General features: G+C 47.9%; 1 protein-coding gene and 1 long non-coding RNA gene across 4 annotated transcripts in view; one reads left to right on the forward strand and one right to left on the reverse strand.

The window, feature by feature from the left end:
- Positions 1–18,680, reverse strand: part of Kcng2 (potassium voltage-gated channel, subfamily G, member 2) — a 69,711-nt gene that overhangs the window by 8,336 nt on the left and 42,695 nt on the right. The window lies entirely within an intron of this gene.
- On the forward strand, positions 13,795–18,212 carry Gm29913. The gene is made up of 3 exons (XR_386385.3): positions 13,795–14,493; positions 16,812–16,885; positions 17,762–18,212. It is a non-coding gene; the product is annotated as a predicted gene, 29913 (long non-coding RNA).

Below are 18,680 nucleotides of genomic sequence, written 5' to 3' on the forward strand. Positions count from 1 at the left end.
TAACTGATGGATCCCATTCTATGATTGTGTCAGGGTGTATCCACTGTCCATTTGTGGATATGCATTAATGTTCTGGGGGCTTTTGCAAATAAAGCTAGCATGAACGTTAATGAGTCAATCTCTGTGGGCATTTGCTTCTCTTTGGGGGTAAATCCTACAGTAGATTGCCGGGTCAGACCATGTATATGAGAGCACGCTACTTCCCAAGCCATACCACTTGCCTTTCCACAGAGCATCTGGGGATCCAGCGCTCCGATTCATTCCAGGTTGTTTGTTTGCTTTTTCAAATCACAGCCCACCTACATGCGTGCTATAATTCTCTCTCCCCCTCTTCATCCTTATAAATAAAGTGTGTGGTCTCGCACAGTCCTTTAGTTTGTATATCCCTAGCAGCGAACAGCATCCAGGATCTTCCCATGTGATGTCACTTATGTCTTCCCTGGTTGAGTATCTGCTCAAATCTTTGTTCCTTTGTAACCGGGTTTCTTTACAGCTGAGTTTGTACAGCTCTTTATATAGTCTAATTGCTAAAGGCTTTTGTCAGATCTGTGATTTGCAAATATTTCTTCCAGTCAGAGCCCTGCCTTTTCATTCCCTTAGCAGTCTTTCATAGGCAAAGTGCTTAACTCTGATGAAGTGCAATTTACCAATTTTTCCCCCTGTAGAAATCTTTTGATATAACATCTGAAGTCTCCAATCTAGACAAGCAAAGACAGTTTCCGAGGTTTTCCTAGAAGTTCCACATTTTATATTTTATGTTTATATCTACCGTCCATTTTGAGTTGAATTTTTGTGTAAAATATAAGGCAAGGAACTGGAGAGATGTCTCGGTGCTTAAGAGTACTTGCAGCTCTTCCAGAGGACGCAGGTTCAATTCCTAGTGTCCACCTGGTGACCCACAAGCATCTGTAACTCCAGTCCCAGGGCATCTGATGCCTTCTTCTGACTTTCTCAAGCTCTACCTACACATTGCACACACATACACACAAGCAAAACATACACATACAAAGATTCAGGTGGCCTTGCACATCCACGTCTGCTCTCTGGGCTGACTGCAGAGACTACAGGTCTCACCTCTTTCTCACACAGTACTGCAAAGCCTGGCTGGAGTTTTGTTGGGAATCCTGAAGTTAAGAGGTGTGAATCTTCCACCTAGTTCTTTAAAACACCTCCGCTGTTGAGCCACAAGTATTTTATAAACAGCTTGATGATATTTACATGAACCAGGTTTGGAAGGAGAGTTCACAGACCCTGCAACTCAGCTAGGACGAATTCTATAGCATCTGATCTCCCAGCTCATGGCAAGCATGTCTCTCTTCATTTTGATCATGGATGTCTCATCAGTGGTACGCCTCTCCTCCTCCTCCTCCTCCTCCTCCTCCTCCTCTTCCTCCTCCTCCTCCTCCCCCTCTTCCTCCTCCCCCTCCCCTTCCCCCCCTCCCCTCCTCCCCTCCTCCTCCCCCTCCCCTTTCCCCCCCTCCCCCTCCCCTCCCCCTCCCTCTCCCCCTCCAGACATAGGTGGTGGTTAGACTTCCTGGGCTTGGAACCAGCCAGGAGAAGAGTGTGCAGGAGGAGGAAGGAAGCGGCCATGCATTACAAGAGAGGCGAGCATGGCCCCGAGGGCTGCCTAATTAGAGCTAAGAGCAGCCCAGATGTAACATAGAAAGTAATAACTTGGATTATCAATAGGGAAATAGATTCTAACAACACGGAGGGTAGGCAGCTGCCCAGCTATTGTACTGTATATATAAAGGCTGTGAGTGTGTCTCTCATCCAGGAACTCAATAACCAAAGGCTATTGAAACCCCAGGCTGGGGTTTTAATAATTTCTGCTACACAACTCACAACTAGTGACCAAGACAGGCTCACTTTGGACAACCAAGCACTTCAGAAAACAAGGTCTACTGACATGGGGCCCATGTTGTCACTGGTCTTCTTCACTTCCCAGGAGAAATAAAAGAAGGAATTCAGCTTTCACTATGGTGAGATGTGGAACAGCAGGGGGTGGGTGTGTCCAGTTCCCATGGTAATGAGATGTCAATCAGCAGGGGGTAGTTGTGTCACTAGCATGCTGCCCCACGCAGGCTTACTTTTGTCCTTGTGTGCAATTAAAAATTAGTGACAGTAGCTTACCAAGGAGGCCTGCAAAGACTATGAATGTACTTCAGTCTCTGTAAATTAAACATAGCCCGCAGATGAGGAGACAGGAGGGGACATAGGAAGGCAGGTGTGTCTTAAGACTGTGTCTTCCTTGGCTCCTGTCTGAAAGCCTACTTGGTGGTGATTCAATTGTTTCTCGTGCCTCCGACTACACCTTGTGCACCACCTGATCTTACTCCCAGCTCCGCATCCGTCCGGCCATCTGTTTTAGGTAGCTAGCTGGAGTCGTCTGCAGGTTACCCATCGTCCTGCAGTTAGCAGGCTTAGCCTGGAGTTGGCCACAGGCAGATCCTGTGAAGGCTGAGCTCACAGCCGAACCCGATCTTGTTAATGACCGTGCCGATTTCACCTTCTCTCTCAGAAGTAGCGGAACAAGATGTAGGTTAACTCATTTCACCAACTCCAAATTTGACTTCCAAACTCAAGGTTTTTTTTCTTCGTAATTAATTCTTCTAAGAGCGCTCTTGCATAGTCAGACTTGGTGGTGCAGGCAGGGGAAGGTCAGATCTCCCTAGGAGAAGCACGTGTTCAAAAGCAGCACTGCAGCCATTTAAGCAGAAGCGAGCTGCTCCTTTCAAATAGTTTGCTCTGAAGCAGGCTTGTCAACCCACTCTCCTGCCGACACTTTGCTAGCCAGTGTGTGTCATGCTGCAGAAACAAGTTCTTCAGGGGCCCTGACCCCACGTGTCGCTGGTTTCTTCTGGGAGAGATTCATAGTAGGCAAGGACCTGAGGTTGGGGACGTCGTGAGGTGGCACACTAAGCCTGCCGGTGTGCTTCCTGGAGATGCGGGCCCTGCTGTGCCCTTGGGCGTGTCGAGAGCGAGCTTTCACCCAGCTTTGAGAGAGTGCACTGAAGTTCCAGGTATAGATGAACTCAGCAGGATGCGGACAGACAGGCCCGAGTCCCGGATCATGTACCATGTGGTTCAACAATGGCACGAAGTGCACAGCCGTTTTTCTTCACTGAGCTGTTAACTTTAGCTGTTTCCTGAAGGCCGGACCCCACAGCTGAAGCTCTAGTTGAGGACGAGGAGGGGCTTGCCGCTTGCCGCCCTGTGCCTGGTTCAGCCCGCTGAGCGCTTTGTGGCAGGTGGGTTGGTTTGAATTAACCCAACTGCCATTACTAGAAACGATCTCTCTCACTAAATTTTTACCTACTACAAACGATGCACCAGGGAACATTCTAAGCATGCTAAGCCTGTGGCTCCTTAGGCAGAGTTCCCAGAAACAGGCTTCCTGGTTTTAATGAATACAGAGGTTTACGCATGCTAGGTCAACACTCTGCCACTGAACTAGAGCTTTACACATGCTAGGTCAACACTCTGTCACTGAACTAGGTAGATCCCCAGACTTCCTACTAGAGACTCACTCTCTCCTGTGAGTGATAGGCTCACCTGTGAAATGCCCCTTCTTCTGCATTACCAAAGACCTCGGACACATAAAGAATTACCAAAGAATTGGACACACTGATGTGGACATGTATTCGAGTTCCTGCCAACACAGAAGCAGCACACTCTCCATCACTGAATGGGATGCGCCCTTCTTTTAGCCATAGAGAGCATCTGCTACAGTTTCCAGCACTGCTAACCTTCATGGCAGGCTCGCGGCACAATCTCCTTCTCGCCAAAGTAGTATTTTTCTTATAAATGTATTTGAATTTCTTCTATACGAAGACTATAAGCCTATTGTCACATACATTGTAATTTTATTACCTTTATGGTTTCTGTTTTTTTGGGGGGAAGGCTAAAATGATTTCCCCTACATCCAGGTATATTTACTTACATTTTCGTTTGCTACTTATATGGGTTTGGGTTTCCCCTCCATGATCTCCTACATATTTAGAATTTATTTAAATAGATGCTTTCAGATAGCATCTATAAGACAACCACTCACAGCTGTGGGAAGGCTTCATCTTATACACTAAGTTGCCACCCAGATTTGTTCAATTTCTGTGTGGTCATCTCCAAATTGCCAGGGTGAGCATGGTACTGTTACTAAGTATATGTTTGTTTCATCTTACTTATTACACTTTCCAATGTGTGTCTTACTAAGAACATATTTAATTTTGCATATAGTATTTCTAAGATCTGTTACTTTTATAATTGTTTAATTTTATTTACTCTGCGTTCCTATATCTGGTAAAGTGTGAAATACTAAGATGGTGTCTCCACAGACACCTCCCTAACTCCCACCTCCTGTCTTCCTACTCACATCAATGCTGGTGTTAGATATGCCTGTCCCCATCAAGGCTATGGAGAAACCATGTTCTGCGTGGCCAGGAGATCTTCTTACTGCCAGCCACCTGGAAGATGAGACCAAAGATGTGCTAGGTTCCTGGGAGCCAGAAACACTGTGTGGGCACAGCTGACTTCGGCTGAATACCAGCCACAGCCACTAGTAAGCGTGTATCACCATTCACATACTCCAAGTCTAGGAAGCTGTTAGACACCAGAGAGGACCCTAGCCTCCTGCTCAGCTGACTTCCATATTCTCTGCACCTCACAGCTAGTAGAACACATGTGTGAAGAGGAAACTCGTAGCTTCTTTGGAAAGTCAGTTATGTCAAACAATGGTTTGCTGGGTGTACTGGCTAATTTTGTGTCAACTTGACACAGCTGGGGTTATCACAGAGAAAGGAGCTTCAGTTGAGGAAATGCCTCCATGAGATCCAACTGTAAGGCATTTTCTCAATTAGTGATCAAGGGGGAAAGGCCCCTTGTGGGTGGGACCATCTCTGGACTGGTAGTCTTGGGTTCTATAAGAGAGCAGGCTGAGCAAGCCAGGTGAGGCAAGCCAGTAAAGAACATCCCTCCATGGCCTCTGCATCAGCTCCTGCTTCCTGACCTGCTTGAGTTCCAGTCCTGGCTTCCGTGGTGATGAACAGCAGTATGGAAGTGTAAGCCGAATAAACCCTTTCCTCCCCAACTTGTTTCTTGGTCATGATGTTTGTGCAGGAATAGAAACCCTGACTAAGACAAATTGGTACCAGCAGAGTGGGGTATTCCTGTGACAACCTGACCATGTTTTGGGGAGGACTGTGGAAGGACTTTGGAACTTTGGGCTTGAAGATCCACCCGTTGTTAAAAGCTCTGTCAGATGTTGTGTAGGAGCTTGGAAGATAATGTTGAGAACACTGCAGAAGATGGAGGTCTGGTTTGTGAAATTTCAGAGGGAAAATTAAAGACTCTTTTCAGGGCCATTGCTGTTTTGATTGTGAAGATTCTGTAGTTCTGGTTAGCTGGGGCTGAAGAATCAGCTGTGATTAACAAGATACCAGAACTACTAAAGCAAAAACTTTGCATTACTGGGACTATTGATGCTGGTTAGCTGGAGTTAAGAAATTAGCAGTGATTAAGAAGAGACCAGCATCATTGAGGTGACATCTTCTGGGAAGTGTTTTCTGAGAGCACAGTGGCTGTGTTCCAGATATAGCCAAAGTTGTACCTTGTGCTGTGGCTGGACTTGGTAATGTATAAGGGTCACCCAGGTGGTACTGGTTTTGAAGGCATGAAGGAGTTGAGCAGAGCAGCTGAGGCTTGGCACTGTGAGAGGCCATGGAAGGCCATTGGTGAAAGTCCAGCCTCAGTTGCAATTGATGGCCCAGGACTGAAGGGGTCATGCAGTGTTTTGGAGATGCCAGTACCATGAGATGACCACCAAGAGCAGCAGCAGCAGTGGAGTACAGGCATCTGGAGCCTAGAGGATGACGCGTGTGCTACAAAGGGCATGGCTGGAGAAGTGACCCAAGCCCTTGGAGGAGCCCAGAAGATTGTAAGTTGGATCCCAGACATTGGACGGTTGGAGATTGACTTTTGCTTTTGATTGTGGCTGTGCCCTGATATTTTCCCTCTCGAAGGAAGAAACTGTTTTAGTGGAGCCCACAGTTAAGAGACTTTTAATTGTAAAAAGACTTTGGATTTTAAAAGAGATGGCTATTTTAAAGAAATTGAAATTTTAAGAATATGTAAAGACTGTGGGACTTTTAAAGTTATTTAAATCTTGGGGATGAATAAGAATGTAAGGGTTGAGGCTTACTAGTGATTTGTTTGTGTGTCAAGTTGACAAGGGGTCAATTGTACTGGCTAATTTTGTGTCAACTTGACACAGCTGGGGTTATCACAGAGAAAGGAGCTTCAGTTGAGGAAATGCCTCCATGAGATCCAACTGTAAGGCATTTTCTCAATTAGTGATCAAGGGGGAAAGGCCCCTTGTGGGTGGGACCATCTCTGGACTGGTAGTCTTGGGTTCTATAAGAGAGCAGGCTGAGCAAGCCAGGTGAGGCAAGCCAGTAAAGAACATCCCTCCATGGCCTCTGCATCAGCTCCTACTCCCTGACCTGCTTGAGTTCCAGTCCTGACTTCCTTTGGTGATGAACAGCAGCATGGAAGTGTAAGCCGAATAAACCCTTTCCTCCCCAACTTGCTTCTTGGTCATGATGTTTGTGCAGGAATAGAAACCCTGACTAAGACACTGGGGCACACAGGCGAAAAGAGGTTTTGTTAAAGCAGACATGTGAAAGACTGTTTTCCTGAAGCAGACACAGGTGAAGGGATGTTTTGCTGAAGCAGACACAGGTGGAAGGACAAACGTGATGTTTGGAGAGAGTATAAATTGGACAGTGACAGCAGGCTTGCATAGTTAGCTTTGCAATGCTTCGTTGGTCTTTCATCTTCGGTCTTTCGTCTTCTGTCTTCGTCTTCACTGATCTTCACTTCATTGAGAGAGGCAGAGAACTTCTCCTGGCGTCCCTGCTGGTCCTGGTCCCTCCTGCTGACTCATGCCGATTTGGTGGAGGCCTGGCTGTTTCTGCTGGATTGTGCCACCACTGCTGATTCATGTTTGCTATCCTGACACTACTGAACTGGACGGCTGGTATCCTGACAACTGGAGATTTAAATTATCCCAAGGAACTCCTTCTAAACAGCATACAGCAGAGCCTCATGGCTTCTTCTGGACTGACCTGCCGTTGCTGATTCGTGGATGGTGTTTGTGCTGCTGATTCGTGTGATCTGCCCTGCTGATATCCTGACAACGCAGATCGGATTTGCTCCAAAGAATTATTTTCAAACAGATCCACATACCCCGTATCCTCATAACCTTTTTTTCCCACAACCTCTGGTGGGTTAGAAGGGAGGTTAAAGCATTTAAGAACCCATATTAAAAGTAGGTTTTGAAAAATCAGAGCCTACTCATGTGTGTCTCTAGGTCCTTAACATCCTGTAGAACATCCAAGAACACTCACTGGGCTTGTGACCGACAGCATCATGTATATGTATCGGCTGGGGGAGGTTCTTCTCCCATCCAAGCACAGAACATACTGCCCCCACCCGCTCTTTCTACGCCTCACCCAGCCTCATGCTGGCTTCTCTTTTTAACACTGAGCCTTTCTTGCTAAGTATATCCCTAGACACTTCACATCTTTATTCTAATACTAACAGAACAGTTTTACCACTATTTTTTTAAAACTCCTCTGATATGCAGAGAAGTGACTGAATTTTTCTGTTTATTTTACAGCCAGCCACCTTGGCAAATCCACTCGTTTCCAGTACACTTGCAGCTGGGTCTCTTGGATTTGCAGTAAAATCCACAGAGACGGTGGCTACGGCCTGGGGGGAGGAAGCCTGTGTCTGTTGTCGACAAGCTGAGTCTTTAGAATGAAATCGCTGCCCCAGGAATCAGAAACTAGAAATGAGAGGATCTGGTAAAATAGCAGTTTCTGCTCAGGGCGCATCCCAACGACAGAAGGACTGGCCTCAAACGGGTCGACTCAGGGGTAATATGGTCAGTGCTTTCACTGAATCAGGTACCTGGACAGTCAGAGTTGTAGGAGTGCAAGCAACATTTATATTTGTTTAGCCATCCATATTTTACCATACCATGTTAAGTGAAGAACTTATTTATGGCAGCCTATTAGTGCTAATTAGAAACAATGCAAAGTTTTAGGAAATACCCCTACGAGGCCTAATTAAGTTGATTTCCTTGTTCAGTGTGCTGAGCAGCAGCGCAGGGCAGAGAGCCTCTTTTAGCTTCCACTGGAGGCAGGAGCACACTCAGCACTTCTGAGTTACAAAATGCTGATTCAACAGACATCTGCCCGAGGGTCAGGCTCACTGTGGATCCAAGGCAAGCAAGACAGTGAACTTCTTATACAGGGTTGTAAACGGGAGGGCACTTGCATCCAGGGCCGGGTTGGCCCACCCCTGGCTTAAAAGTGCACACAGGCAAAGCACTGTTGGGTGTTTGCTGAACCCAGTTGGTTTGGCACTGTCCAGCGGGTACTCAGCAGGAAGAGGACTCTGGGCCCACTGAGCTTCGTGCTGAAGTACGGGTCTCAGTGACAGGGGAAGCAAGGTAGGGAGGGTGTGTCCCTAGCAAGCAGAGGCCTAGGTAGAAATACACATAGGATCAATGGGAAAACACTGCAGTATGCACATAGGTTCAACAACAACCAAGCACCCAAGGGCAGCAATCTTCAGAGAAATAATTAGCAGATAGACACGTAAAAACACACCAGCCGATCACCTAGTTACCAAGGAGACTTAAACAGCTATGAGGTAGTGTTTGAGACAGAGGGGTGAATTTGGAGAAGGGTCTTGTCTTAGTGAGGGTTTTCCTGCTGTGAATAGACACCATGACCAAGGCAACTCTTCTAAGGACAACATTTAATTGGGGCTGGCTTCCAGGTTCAGAGATTTGTCCATCATCATCAAGGCAGGAACATGGCAGCATCCAGGCAGGCATGGTGCAGGCAGAGCTGAGAGTTCTACATCTTCATCTGAAGGCTGCTAGCAGAATACTGGCTTCCATGCAGCTAGGATGAGGGTCTTAAAGCCCATACCCACAGTGACACACCTACTCCAACAAGGTCACACCCAGTCCAATAGGGCCACATCTTCTAATAGTGCCATTCCCTGGGCCATATACAAACTACCACAGGTCTCTTCACTGGTCTGGCTCCCACAACCTTGAATGGATGAATAGTCCTAAAAGTCACTGGCCTGACCTCTGAGGGACAGACTATGGGACCACCTCAGGGCCCCCTGAGAAGCAGCAATGCAACACATGATGAAACTCCTCGAAGTCTTTTGTGGTCAAGAATGGTCACCCCACAATAAGTTACAACAAAGAGCTAGGGAACACTTAGCACCGCATTCCCCCAGTGCTGTGCAGGCAGGCACAGGGATGATCAGAGAGGGCTCTGGCCACGATGCTGGGAGACAAGATGGCTGCCGGGCTGTTGTATGGGTCACCATTCTGACAGAAAAGGGGTTTGTTGGGAGGAAGGTGGCAAACGGTAGCCTATTGGCCGATTTGGCCTCTGCTTAAATTCCCTGAGGTTCTGGGAACAGCTCTGTATTTTGCGACTGTCCATAGAAGCAAAAGCTCACAGTAGGCCACAGGATGTGAGGCTTTGGTACTTCCCTCCAGACACTGCACCCACGGAGGTGGCAGGCTTATTTTTTAAGACATCCGAGGGCTGGAGAGACGGCTCAGTGGTTAAAAGCACTGATTGCCCTCAAGGTCACCTGAGTTCAATTCCCAGCAACCACATGGTGGTTCACAAGCATCTGTACTGGGGTCTGATGCTCTCTTACGGTATGTCTGAAGACAGAGTACTCATATACATAAAATAAATAATCTTAAAAAAAGACATCGAAGTCCACTTGTAAGGGAGAAACCTGACTCTCAGTTCAGGAAGGCGCACTTTTCCAGAACGGTGTCTGTGGAAGGAAAGCTTCCCCTAGCAGACAGGGAACCAGAGGATGCAGGTTCACCTGGGTCATCGATGTGGAGTTCTGCTGCAAACCACAGCAGAACTTTCCACGGAGCCTCGCGGGGGAACAGTTTTGATAAAAATGGTATAAGCTGGCTATGGCTGACTTGGCAAATTTTGACAACTTCCCCTTTGCGCCACATCTCAATATTTCAAGTTTAGCTGGAGTAAAAAAAAAAAAAAAAAAATCATCTCAGTTCCAGCTTCTCAAATGAGCTCTCCCAACTGGGGAGTGCCTGATGAGTTTAAGCTTGGGTGAACCGAGTTCCCTTCAAAACTACAGCTTATCTGTCAGAATAATTCAATCCTATTTAGGGAAGTGCGTGGAGGAAGCAAACACACTGGGAAACATCTCCGATTTCCCTCAGTTCCAGTGAGTCCTCAGCACCGCAGCTGCACTCACTGGCCGCTGCAGAGGTCAGTGGGGCAGAACGACTCCTACACTCGGATGGTCAACAGAAACCGGGGCACTGGGACAGAACTGCTGGCCTTTGTGTGCCAACCCTGCCGCCAGAGGAAGTGGAGGGGTGTCTTAGAGTTTTACTCCTGCAAACAGACACCATGACCAAGGCAACTCTTATAAAGAACATTTAACTGGGGCTGGCTGGCATACAGGTTCAGATGGTCAGTCCATTATTATCAAGGTGGGAACATGGCAGCATCCATGCCAGCATGTTACAGGAGGAATTGAGAGTTCTACATCTTCATCTGAAAGAAGGCTGATAACAGAATACTGAATTTCAGGCAGCTAGGACTAGGGTCTTAAAGCCCACACCCACAGTGACACACCTACTTTAACAGGGCCACACCTTCTTTTTTTTAAATAATTCTCTTTTTTGGGTGGATTTATTTATTTATGTATGTGAGTACACTGTAGTTGTCTTCAGGCACACCAGAAGGGAGTATCGGATCCCATTACAGATGGTTGTGAGCCACCAGGTGGTTGCTGGGAATTGAACTCAGGACCTTTGGAAGAGCAGTCAGTGCTCTCAACTGCTGAGCCAACTCTCCAGCCCCAGGGCCACACCTTCTAATAGTGCCACTCCCTGGGCTGAGCATATACGAACCATCACAAGGGGTTTCTTGATCCTCCATTCTCCTCCAGGTCTGCTGTATCTGCACACCAACAACCCTGGCTACTTCTCAGAACCTTCCGGTGGCAGTCAGGGGAGGAGGCCCACTCATACCACTTGAATTCCCTCTTACAGTGCTACCATGGCCCTTCCAGGTATGCTTGGATTTTTGTAGGCAACAGAATAACTTGAGTCCCCTAATCGCCATGAATCATTGAGTCTGACCTCTTTGCAGGACCTGCATCTGCTTCATGGAGAAACTGAGCCCTAGAGGAGAAATAAATGTTTAAAGGTCCCATAACAGTCATAACAGGCATCTAGGGGCTGGAGGGATGGCGCGGTGGTTAAGAGCATTGGATGCTCTTCCAGGAGACCCCAGATTCCTCACATCCACGTCAGGCTGTTCATAACTGCCCTGTACTGGCTGGCTTTGTGGGTCAACTTGACACAGGCTGGAGTTATTGCAGAGAAAGGAGCTTCAGTTGGGGAAATGCCTCCATGAGACCCAGCTGTGGGGCATTTTCTCAATTAGTGATCGAGGGGGGAGGGCTCCTTTGTGGGTGGTGCCATCACTGGGCTGGTAGTCTTGGGTTCTATAAGACAGCAGGCTGAGCAAGCCAGAGGAAGCAAGCCAGTAAAGAACATCCCTCCATGGCCTCTGCATCAGCTCCTGCTTCCTGACCTGCTTGAGTTCCAGTCCTGACTTTCTTTGGTGATGAACAGCAGTATGGAAGTGTAAGCTGAATAAACGCTTTCCTCCACAACTGCTTCTTGGTCATGATGTTTGTGCAGGAATAGAAACCCTGACTAAGACATGCCTGTAACTCCAGCTCTAGGGGATCCAACACTTCTGGCTTTCACATGTGTGCATGCATATAAAAATTATTCTCTAAAGGAGGCAGAAGAGAGATGAAAGACCTAGGATAGATATTGGAGGGAAGAGTCCTTGGTGTTGCAGTGTTTCTTCTGGGCATTTAGGTGTATCTTTAATATAGTCTTTTTCAAACAAAGGCAAAAATCCAAAACACAAATCTAGACTTTCTCTGCCACATTTGTATAGGACGCTGAGAAAGACCAATGCCCTTATTTTTATCTTTAACCAGTGTCCACCAAAGTGGCCAGGTCCCACTGTCTCCATGCCTCTAGAAGTTCCCACAGGGCCTCACATGCAAACAGGCAGCTATCTTGGCCATGGGCTCCCACACCTGCTGAGCAGTGGGGCTGGCCATAACAGGGATGGTGGCCACACTGTATAACACACGAGTCATTACAGTCCCAGTTACATCACAGTCCCAGCAATCCAAGGAACAAAAGAAACGAAAACAGACCTGCCTCAGACCCCTGACTGCAGCTCAACGCTGTGCTGACTCACTTTGTAATGTCTCTGCTTGTCTGCTGAAAGACAGATCAGCAAGCAGGCAGGTAAACCAACCGAGCACACTGCTAGCCAGACAGGATACATGGAATCCAGAGCTCACTGACCTAACCACACATGGTCCTGTAGTAGTCTGGCCTCAGGTGAGGTAAAGTCTCTACCCTTAAGTTCCTGGGCTGTGACAGAACCTAGTGACACTCCCTAGTGTGGTCGCCCAAGAGAGTCTCTGGGCAGTGATCTGTCACTGTCACCAAAGGGAAAGGCTACTGACCAGGTTATGCCTCACCTCAGTGAAGAGCAACCAAGACTTTCTTATCCTGGGTTCATAGCTATCTGGTCATGACAATTCCACCCGATCTTTATGCACTAGTGCACCGCAGTAACAATTCCACCTGGCCCCTGTGCACTAGTGCATTGCTGATAGGGGCTATGCTGTTCACCCTAGATGCTGGGATGGTAGAAAGAGCTTTGATGTTGAGAATTTGGGAGAATGGCTCAGTGTCACATGTAACAGCCATTTTCATACCAACGTGGATAGGGAGCCCATCGCTGACACTCCCTTGGTAGTTCCTCTGCAACCTCTTCTAAACCGAGACCCCCGACCTCAGCTCTGCCCTGAGGTTCTGAGATGAGCCTCCTTGAGACTCAGACTTCACACCCCATGAAACCAGCCAGAGGTTCCCAGCAATGGTCCAGAGGCAAGAACTACAAATGCACAGTAAGTATGTTTGTGTCCGTGCTGGAAGTGCAGTTTGCCATCTGGCAGGGCTCTCGGGAGGTACCAGTGAACGGAGAACCCCCAGCCATAGGCACTGGGGTGGGCATGGGGCAAAGGCCAGAGCTCGTGTGATAGGGAGCTTTGTGGGTATGGATGGACTCCGGGGTGGCCCGGGGTTGGTTAGACGTATCTCCAGGTGTGCCTGTGAGGGTGTCTACATAAAGCCGCAGATGTTCCTCCTCTGTGACTGCCATATCTAGTCATATGGAAACATGAATGGTACAGAAGGCCTCTCTCCTGAGTGACAGAGAGTCCTACATGTCCATGGGGCCAGGACCTCAGTGTCTCCTACTCTGAGCCTGTGCTTAGGCCCTCAGAGATCCTGGCAGAAGCTTCGGGTCTGGGATAGCTTGGTTAGAGACTGTGTACATTGCGCGTGTCCTTCCTCCAGCCTTGAGTAGGCTAAACAGACCTCAAGTGTTTGCCCGCGTTGAACCCAGGTGGAGTCCATTTCCCACAGGAGCAGACTGAGCTTGCTTCGCAACATAATTCAGCTGAAACAAAGGATGGGTCTGTGGGCTCTCCCTATGTAAATGCAGTGCTGACTATTAAACTTTAAGCTTTGATCAGAAACTTTTGTCTTGGCTTCTTCTTTCTCTCTTTGTGCCCCCCCCCATCCTTTTTCATTTCCAGCCTCCTGGTCAGGTAACGCAGTTCATCCATGGCTGCTGGACAGTGAACCCCCTGCACCTCCAGCCTTTCACTTAAGTCTCCAGGGAACCTGACTAACCGGCCCAGAGACCGCTGAACCCTCCCTCTGCCAGAAGGTGGCAGAGCTCTGTGTTGGCCCTTATGTGCCTTTACAGCAGAAACTTTTGTCACCAGATTTCCAGGCTGCTGCAGAAATAATCTCGGTAAATTCAAAGCTGGAACCCCAGGCACGAAATCCATAGCTCATTACAAGAGCTGTAAATTAAATCACGTGAGCAAAAGGAAACAGTGACTGGCACAGCCACATAGCCCAGTGCAAAAGGAAATGATGGATTCTGAAAAGCACCCTGCACCCCATGGGCCTTCAGCAGCGACAGGCTGTTCTCGGGCAGACTGGCAAGCACAGCCCGTCCCCGCTGTGTGCCAGGGCTCAGGCAAGCGCTCAGCTCTGTCTCCAGGCAACACAGCAGCCACCACCGCATGGAAGGAACCTTGCAGCTATCTGTTGGCATAAAATTCTCTGTGCAGTGTCTCTCCACACATTTGAACCACTCAAAACAGATACTGCAACATAACCCCTCTCTGACTGACCACAGCTTGATCTCTGGGCATTTCTTACAAACAACAGCACCTTCCAACGCAAGAGAAGAGCACACTTGCACTGTCACCTCTCCTCTGTAGGTAAGTTCTCAGAAGACATCTACTTCTGAACGACTCCATATTAGCCAAGGCCAGTCATGGTCAGGGCCTGTGTTGCTTATAGTGCAATAGCACTATTGTCCCTAAGGATTCTGATGTTATGGTAGCTATTTCCTCTCAATTGCAACATTGTCTCCTAGAGTCGGGAGACAGGCTAGAAAGAATCAGGAAGTAGTTTACTTACAAGGTTCAGGAAGCTCCTGAAATTTATAGGATTCACTAAGTTCTTTTCTAGTGCTGTTAGTTAATCAGGTTAGTGACTGTTTGGGAGAGGAGAATTTGTTTGTTTGTTTGTTTATTGTATATGGGTATTTTGCCTGCATTATATATGTGTAGCCCATGCATGTGGTATCTTCAGAAGCCAGAAGAAGGTCTCTGATCCCTTGGGGTGGTTGTTACAGATGTTTGGGATCTGTCATGTGAGTTCTGGGAATTGGAGTGCAGGTCCTCTGGAAGAGCAGCTAGTGCTCTTAACTGCTGAACCATCTCTCCAGATCCCAAAGCTGCCTGTAATCTAGGTAGAGAACTCCAGAGATGCAGCTTTCATGAGTTCTCACCCGTGCTGGGTGAGATTTTCAGCAACAGAGCTGCCTAAGTGGTCACTCATGGTCCTGTAAGTACAGGTTACACACTCACTGGGTAGTCATTGCCCCAGTGTCTATCTGAAGAGATGTTTGTTCACGTCTCCTCAGGAAAAGGCATGTAAAACTGAGCCTACACATTAACACTGGCCCGCAGCATGGGGAAGGTAGAGGAGCCATCTCCTCCACCCCAACCTGGGGACCGCTATAGAGTCACTGGACACTTAATGAAGATATCAGCTGTGCTGGAGACTCCTGTCTCCTCTGCAGGTCTCCCACAGAAGAGGGCAAGAGCTTAGAGAGACACAGTATTGAGCCCAGTCTCCATTTGCAAGACCTACTCCAGGCCCTGGCTTCCCAATCCTTCCAACCTCCTTCAGCACCTGGTGCTGAGACACTGCTTAGTGACCCCAAGGCCACCATAGTATGCAAAACATGGGAAATCTGCATATTGCCATAGGTGTCCACCTGGGGATTTAGCAAACAGGTATGGCATTTTCCCCAGAATGTACTTTTTAACAGTCAAAGAATTCACATCAGCCATTGTGGCCAGACATTTCCAGGCTGTTGGTTGGTAACTTTTTACGGCATGAAAACACACAGTAGGTTTGGAAAGCAATGAGATTTTTCTTCTCTAAAAGACATAGCTACTGAGTGAATGCTCTCTCTGGGATTAGGTCAAGGACAAAGCCTGCTGGGACTGGAAGACAGGTGCAGCAGAGGCACAGTGTCAAGCACAATTCCCTAGGGAAAGGTTATGGGATATCTGCGTAGTGTGCAGTTATGAACATAGCACAAGAAATATGAGAAAATACTGATCCCATGAGAACAGCATTTTACAACCAACAGGTCTGAGGAGCTGAAAGCTGGCAGGCAGGTAGACGATGTGACTCCAACAGAAAGGCCGTGTGCAAACACACACATCTGCACAGACACTGCAGCAAACACTGGTGTCCTGGCGTTGGTGCAGACCCAGGTCAACAAGGTGCCTTCTGAACTCTGGGGTGAGCAGGCAGGTGTGGCCCCCAACCTAGACAAAGCACATGGCCGAACTTGAAATACTCTGTCTAGAGGACAAGGCAGCAGGCTTACGTGGAATGCACCATGATTTTGCTTGCCACCAAGAAACTGTCTGAGAAAATGTCACCTCATGAGGCAAAAGGAATTTGCAGTGTGATAAAGTTACAGGCCCTGAGAAGGGATGCTGGCCTAGTTACCCAGGTGGGCTTGACAAGGGTCTAGGGTTTGTGCACAAAGGAGGCTGGGGTCAATAAGACAAGACGAGTGAAACTGAAAGTCACATTGACGAGTGTGATGAACAAAAGAGGAACTATGGCCTGAAGCTAAAAGGCAAGGATAGATCCAATAGCCTCAGGAAGGGGCCAGCCCTGCTCCACATTGGCCAATCCCCAGAAACATTCCACTCTCTACTCGGCAGATTTGTGCCACAGTAAGGAAGGCAGGCTGTGGTTTCTGCATCAGCAGCTTACGGAACAAGTTCACCGGTCCCAGATGGAGCTCCTAGCCAGTGTTATCAATGGTTCCTGGTTAACCTTATTTATTCAGCTCTCCCTGCTAACCAGCCCTGGTACTTTCTGTTGTTCTTAGTCTCTCTCTCTCTCTCTAACCAGCCCTGGTACTTTCTGTTGTTCTTAATCAATCTCTCTCTCTCTCTCTCTCTCTCTGCCCCTCTCTCTGTCTGTCTCTCTCTCTCCCCAGGGCTTATCACTGTTTAATTGTAACTGAATTTTGAAGACAGTGCTTGGAAGTGTACACAGCTGGGGCATCTGAGGGTGAGCAGATGTTTCGAGGGGATCTGGGGCTTGGGCTTTTCCAGATCTGTCATCTCTAAGGTGGAGAGTTTTGGAGATGGGTGGGTAAAAGCTACACACATGTGAATGTGCATGGCACTGCTGCTGCATGCTGCACTGTGGCAAGATGGCAAGTTTCATGTATGTTTTACTAAACATAAAACAGTTGATGGGATCTAAGGCTTTTTCCTGGGAGGTGGTCATAACACTGCCTACTTATGTACAACTAAATCGTGCAGAGGACAGACATTTCTTGAACATCTAAAGACCCCAGAGGATCATTCTCTGCAGTTTCTGGATCAAAGTATCCTTAGGTGTCCCAGAGAACATGGTGTAGGCAGCTATGGCGTCCTATTGCCTAACCAATACATTCAGAAGAGCTCTGTGTATACAGAAGTCCCTCACAGGTACCCCTTACCTGGGTCAAAAACTACTTTTCACAAGAACGAATGCTTCTGGGCCCATGGAGGCTCACAGAGACTGAACCACCAACCAAAGAGCATGCAGGGACCTAGGCCCCCTACACATATGTAGCAGATGTGTAGCTTGGTCTTCATGTGGGTCCCCTAACAATTGGAGCTGGGGCTGTCTCTTAATCTGTTACCTGCCTTTGGGTCCCTTTCCCCTGCCTGGGCTGCCTTGTTTGGCCTCAGTGGGAGAGGATGCACTTAGTCCTGATTGGACTTAATGTGTTGGGGAGGGGGCTTGGTACTCATAGGAGGTCTCCCCTTCTCCTTAGAGAAGGGGATGGGGAGGGGGGAGGAGTGTGTGAGGGTGAGACTGGGTAGCAGTGTGGACACACCTTGAAGGACCTCTCTCTCTCTCTCTCTCTCTCTCTCTCTCTCTCTCTCTCTCCAGGGCTTACCACTGTTTAATTGTAACTGAATTTGGAAGACGGTGCATGGAAGTGTACACAGCTGGGGCATCTGGGGGTGAGCAGATGTTTTGAGGAGATCTGGGGCTTGGGCTTTTCCAGATCTGTCATCTCTAGTGGAGGCACCCCTGATTTCTATTGGACAGTTTTCCCCAAATGCCTTTCTTCCTGAGCAGTATATGGAGTGATTACTACATAAAGATCCAACACTTAAGCCGGGCGTGATGGCGCACGCCTTTGATCCCAGCACTTGGGAGGCAGAGGCAGGCGGATTTCTGAGTTCGAGGCCAGCCTGGTCTACAATGTGAGTTCCAGGACAGCCAGGGCTATACAGAGAAACCCTGTCTGGAAAAACAAAAAACAAAACAAAACAAAAAAACAAAACAAAACAAAACAAACAAAAAACCCAAAAACAAAAAAAAAACACACAAAAAACCCAAAACCAAACAAACAAAATCCAACACTTTGAATGTCTCTTCCCCACCCCACCTCTGCTGTCTAAGCTAGCCAAATGCTTTCCAAGAGAGCCAAACTTCCCTTAAGTATCATCTTAGAATCAGAAACTCATGACTACTTAAAATGACTGGACTTGGCCCATGCCTGGGATGCCCAATAATGAAGCAAGCCAAACCAATTTCCTTAAGTTTACGCTTACGTTTAATTTGCAGCCAAGGCTGCCAAGCTCTTAGTAAATTCTGTTTCTCTGAATGAGTTGATCCCTCTAGGTGAGCACTGAGTGGGGACAGGCTAGGACTCAAAGAAGCTGGCCTGAGAGCTCTGCCCAAGGGAGGGGTATCTGTGAGGAAGCTGGAAGTGTCTACTCAGAGGGAAGAGACTGGAAGGACTTGAAATAGCACTGAGCTAAATTCAAGTATAGACTGTCTTCTTCTGCAGGAATCCCAG

The sequence above is a fragment of the Mus musculus genome, chromosome 18 (assembly GCF_000001635.26).
Source record: "Mus musculus strain C57BL/6J chromosome 18, GRCm38.p6 C57BL/6J".
Taxonomy (NCBI): domain Eukaryota; kingdom Metazoa; phylum Chordata; class Mammalia; order Rodentia; family Muridae; genus Mus; species Mus musculus.